Source organism: Peromyscus californicus, unplaced genomic scaffold (genome assembly GCF_007827085.1).
Source record: "Peromyscus californicus insignis strain IS unplaced genomic scaffold, ASM782708v3 Scaffold_6__1_contigs__length_162567912, whole genome shotgun sequence".
In the NCBI taxonomy this organism is placed as follows: Eukaryota; Metazoa; Chordata; class Mammalia; order Rodentia; family Cricetidae; genus Peromyscus; species Peromyscus californicus.
The window spans coordinates 68084829-68090258 of NW_026294584.1; positions in this window are offsets into that span (position 1 = coordinate 68084829).

A 5430-nucleotide genomic window follows, 5' to 3' on the forward strand; every position below is an offset into this window, starting at 1 on the left:
CAGTTAGTGCCGTGTTGATTTTTGTCAAGCTGGCTTCTGGCTTGAAGTCCTTGCTTCTGCTATGACAAGGTATTCCTGTCCACCCACTAGAGCACTACTAATTCTCTGCTGGAACATGTTCTTTTGAATGTGGTCAGAGGTTTCTCAGGTTAAAACTTCTGGTCTTTGTTATCTGTGTCTCTGCAGCATCTAACACCAGGACTGGTCTCTTCCCTAGACAGCAGCACAGTATCTGATACTGTTGTCCTTGTTATTTTCTAGGCCCCTAAGGCTGTCCTTGGGCCCCATACCTTCTGTGCTGGCTGGTTATATGTGTCAATATGACATAAGCTAGGGTCATCAGAGGAAGGAGCCTCAGCTGAGAAAATATCTCCATGAGATCCAGCTGTAAGGCATTTTCTCAATTAGTGATAATGCAGGAGGGCCCAGCCCATGGCAGGTGGTGCCACCCCTGGGCTGGTGGTCCTGGGTTCTATAAGAAAGCAGGCTGAGCAAACCATGGGAAGCAAGCCAGTAAGCAGCACCCTTCCATGGATCCTGCCCTATTTGAATTTCTATCCTGACTTCCTTCAGTGACGAACAGCAATGTGGAAGTGTAAGCCAAATAAACCCTTTCCTCCTCAACTTGCCTTTTGGTCATGGTGTTTTGTCACAGCAATAGAGACCCTAACTAAGCTGGGCGGCGGCAGCGGTGGCAGTGGCGCACGTCTTTAATCCCAGCACTCTGGAGGCAGAGCCAGGCCGATCTCTGTGAGTTCAAGGCCAGCCTGGTCTAGAGAGTGAGATCCAGGACAGGCAGCAAGGCTACACAGAGAAACCCTGTCCCAGGAAAAGAAAAAAAAAGAAACCCTAACTAAGACACCTTCTTTTCCTACACTGACATCATCTGATCATTAATATTCATTGTCAACTTGGCATGACCTAGAGTCACTTAAGAGACAAGACCTTGGGTATGCCTGTGAGGAAGTTTCTAGATGGGGTTAGCTGAGGAGGGAAGACCCTACCTAGGTGTTCATGTCATTCTTCCATGGGTTGGGGGCCTGGACTGAAAAAAAGGAGGAAACAAGCTGAGTGCCAGCACCCACCTCTGCTTCCTGACTGCAGATGTAACACAGCTAACTGCCTCACTGTGCTCCTGCTGTGGCGACGGACTGGGCCCTCAAACCACGAGCCAAGAGAAACCCTGCCTTCCTTAAATTGCTTTTGTAAGGTATTTTGTCATAGCAACTAGAAGGGCACTAATACACCATTCTTAGTGACTCCATCCATGCCGCAGCACTACATGCCAGTGGGTCCTAACCCTGTATCTTCATCTCTGCTCTCCCTATGGGACAATGCAGGCCCTCGTATCCCTCATTTCCAATTGCCTATTGACAGTGTCCACCTATACAAACAACCTCCACCTCAAACCCATGACAAAAACCTTAATTTCCCTTGTTCCCCAACTCTGTCCTTTTCCTTTTGATGGCTTCTCCAGGCACTGAGGTAAAAATCTTAGTGGTATTTAACTTCCCCGGGTCTATCAACCTTCACAATATAAGAACTATAGCTGTCCCCAAATAACAACTACAATGTTTATTTATTCGATTTTCTCCTTTGTTTTACTACAAAAATAAATAAATAGATAGATAAATAAATAAAAATTTTTTAGTTAGATTTTTTTCTTGAGTGCTCCTTGGCATTGGCACAAATGCCAGTGAGAAGCTGAGGAATTATGGGAGCTTGCTCTGTGAGTATGGGAGTTAGAAGCATAAACAGTCCCCAGCTCGGACAGCGTGTGCCTACAGGATTCTAGCATTGAAGTCCTCACCAAGACGCCTTCGTTGGTCCCCACCAATGCCTTTAGAACCTTTCTTTCCGGTCCTGGTGCCTGACCGAACTTCTGGGTTTTGTTTTTTTAGATATATTATGAACAGGCAAATCTTCGAGACCCATAAAATTAACTGAGATGATATTCACTAAACAAGAGGTGGCCGTAACTGAGAAGCACGGTGACTTTTAAGAAATGCCTCTCAAATAACACGGGCAGGAAAGCGATTTGGTGTGCTCCTGGCAGCCTTTGACTCACGGGAGCCAGGTGCCCTCTTGTGTTCACTATGAGGCCAAGCACAGGGGTTTTCCATGATTTCCAAGTGATTTGTTTTCAGATCTCAGTTTTCATTTTCGCTTTATTGTTATTTTATTCCCTGTTATTTTGCAAAGACCATAGTAGGGCATTAAGTCACACACCTCTGTCTTAACTCCGTAGGATCTCAGAAACCAAGAACGGCAGCTGTTACTGGAAAGGTCGGGATTTTGGTCTCCAGTTTTCAAAAGTTGCTGTCACTCTGAGAAACATGTATTCATATACCCAGCTTCCAGGTGACCAAACCCACAAAATTCTCTCTTTTCCCTTTCACCCTACCCTCTCCAACACTTGACTTTTCTCTGTCTATTCCTCCGGGAGTTCCTGAATCTTTATTTGGCTCTATAATGCATTATAATAACTAAGTTTAAATATACTTTTTAGGTTTCCAAGGAGTGTTTTCATCCGTTATACATTAAAAATACATCATAGAGGGGCCTGCAGAGGTGGCTCAGTGGTTCTGCAGAGTTCTGCTGCCAGCAACCATGTTGGGCAGCAGCTCACATCCACCTGCAACTCCAGCTCCAGAGGATCCAATGCCTCTGGCCTCCAGGGGCACCTGCAGTCATGTGGAACCCCCACCCCCACCCCGGTGTGCAATGCACACACATAATTTAAGATACAAAATACATCTTTAAAAGTAAGTTTAAAAGTAGGGGTTGGAGATTTAGTTCAGTGGTAGAGCATTTGCCTAGCAAGCACAAGGCCCTGGGTTCGGTCCTCAGCTCTGAGAGAAAAAAAAAAAGTAAGTTGTGGATGTAGATGGACTATGGAACCTCACTTGCCTCAGACAAGGTAGGCACTGTAGGAGGCAGAGTAGTGAGCAGGTGGGAGCTGGGCATCATTTTACTTTTATGCGTTTCCCAAATGATATGCTGTGTCCTCCAGGAACCTGGAAATGACTCACCACAGATGGGTCCCAATACCGTGGACATTGGTATCCACTTTGAGCCTCAATCCCATACTCACCTATTGTACTAACTTAGCCAAGTTGTTCAACTTCACAAGGGTTTCCACTCTGTAAAACAGTATTAATACCTACTTAATGGAGCTGTTAGGAAGACTAAATGAGATAATTTGTGTAAAATATTCAATGTATAGTGTTGTTTTTAGAATCCATGTTGAGTGTTTTAGAAAGATATAAGGCAAATATAATACATACAGGCTAAATCAGGATGACATGAACCATTTATTTATGTAAAGGTGTGGCCATGAATGATTCTGAGAGAAAGAAGCATGCGTTCTGGTGAGCAATCATTTAAAACCAAGCTACCACAGTTTTAGACAACATTGGGAAACACAGGCAGGGTTTTCAGTCAAAGGCAGGAACCGACTGTGAAAAGAGAAACAGGTTCACAAACCTCACCAGTCTCAAAATGGCAATGACAACTGACAATCAAAAACAGGACATGTTGTAGAGGCTCACAAAGCTTTCCTACTGAGATCTGAGCTTGCTTCACCCAGCAGGGCTGATTAGAGGATTGCTTGACCACGTGTGTGGTTACCAGGTGATTGGAAGGGTCTGCACTTGGCTGTGCTAGGGGGAGGTCTTTGCTCCACCCCTTGGCATTCCTATAAAAGACCTTTAGAAGAGACAGAAGGGGCCGGTGGATAAGGATCCAGGCCCTCCCGAGGCTCTCCTGTGTTTCTATCTGTTTCTCTCCTCTCTATCTTTCTATCTAAGTATTTCTCCCTCCTCAAGAGTACCCTGGGGAAGATGTGAGAGGGCCTCCTACAGAGAAATGAGTAGGCCTCTCACAGCATGTATACGTTTGCTCAATATTAAGTCCCCAACAAATATCCAGGATTTACTGAGAAGGATTCTAGATTATACACAATCATGCAATTCTTTCAGCTCTCTCTTCAGATTGCATGAATAAACACGTAGCTTGCAAGTTCAGGAAAGCCTTTATTGATGATGCCACTCAAGGGGCCTGCTGCTGTGGAAAGAGCACCAAGAGCCCTGGCCAATGGAAGTGGGCTGTAGACTGGTTTTGGAGTAAGAGATAGCTACTAATTAGAATGGGTATATGGACCTGGCTCTGTTGTGAGATATTTGATTACATTGCGTAAAGATATGTCACTGGGATTGGTTTAAAAATAAGCTAAATAGCCAATAACGAGTCAGGAGGTATAGGCAGAACTTCCAGGCAGAGAGAGCTCTGAGAAGAAGAAAGGGGAATCATCAGTTAGATGCAGAGGAAGCAGGACATGCAGGAGGAGAGGTAAAAGCCATGAGCCACATGGCAACACATAGATTGATAGAAATGGGTTAATCTAAGCTATAAGAGCTGGTTAGAAACAAAGCCTAAGATAAGGCTGAGCTTTTATAATTAATAATAAGTCTCCATGTCATTATTTGGGAGCTGATGGAACAGAGAATGACTCGTTAGATTTGGCACTTCAATGTGTGGCACAACCACTTGGACAGAGAAGTCACGCTGAGAGAAGTCATGCCTGCTGGTGCACCTCAGTCACTGCATGGGCCTCTCCTCGAGCACTCACAGCAACCAGCTGTCACTCTCAGAACCACGGAAAGTGGGCTCAGCAACTTCCCAGAGCTGGGGCAGTAAATGCAGCTCCCACCCATACCCACCTACATGAGGCTAGGCTCTCAGGGAACTGAGGGGCGAAGCCAGCTGCCAGAGCCCAGCAGCAGAGTTCACACTGTCAGAGAATACTGTGGGTACTTAGTAAAGCCAGGTCCAGGCCAGAAAAAAACCTCTAAGTAGGTACAGAATGTTTTAAAATGTGCTTAAATGCTAATGAAAAAGGAAGAAGAAAATGGATATAGACAGTCATAGAGAAAATAGTTTAAAAACAATGAAGTGAAAGTCTTTAAAGAAAGAGTAAAGTAATTAAAATAAAAGCCACCTAAGGATGGGAAATACACAGGGAATCTGGATCCTGTATGGTGTTTTGTTGACTTTGAAGTTTTTGAATGCTGATGAGCAAATGGCAGCTGCTGAGAGAGATGGGATTGTAAAAAGAACTGCTGAATTAAGCAACCTTTAGATATGCCTTGACTTCAGAGTGGAAGTCAAAAAATGTGTTATGTTGTGGGAGAGGTTGTGCTTTTGTTTCTACAGGAAACTAAAAGCTGTGTATTCCTTCAAAGTTAATCAAGATTGGATTTGACTGGAGGAGACCTCCTAAAAATCTTGGCTATAAACATAAAAAAGGAAGAAGACAGGTGATATATAACCTGATCCTTTGACATGGGAACAGCTCTGAGAATGGATGAGACATGGTAAATCTTGTTGGCTGCAGAGTCCTCATAACTTATTATTACATGCCATTTTTTC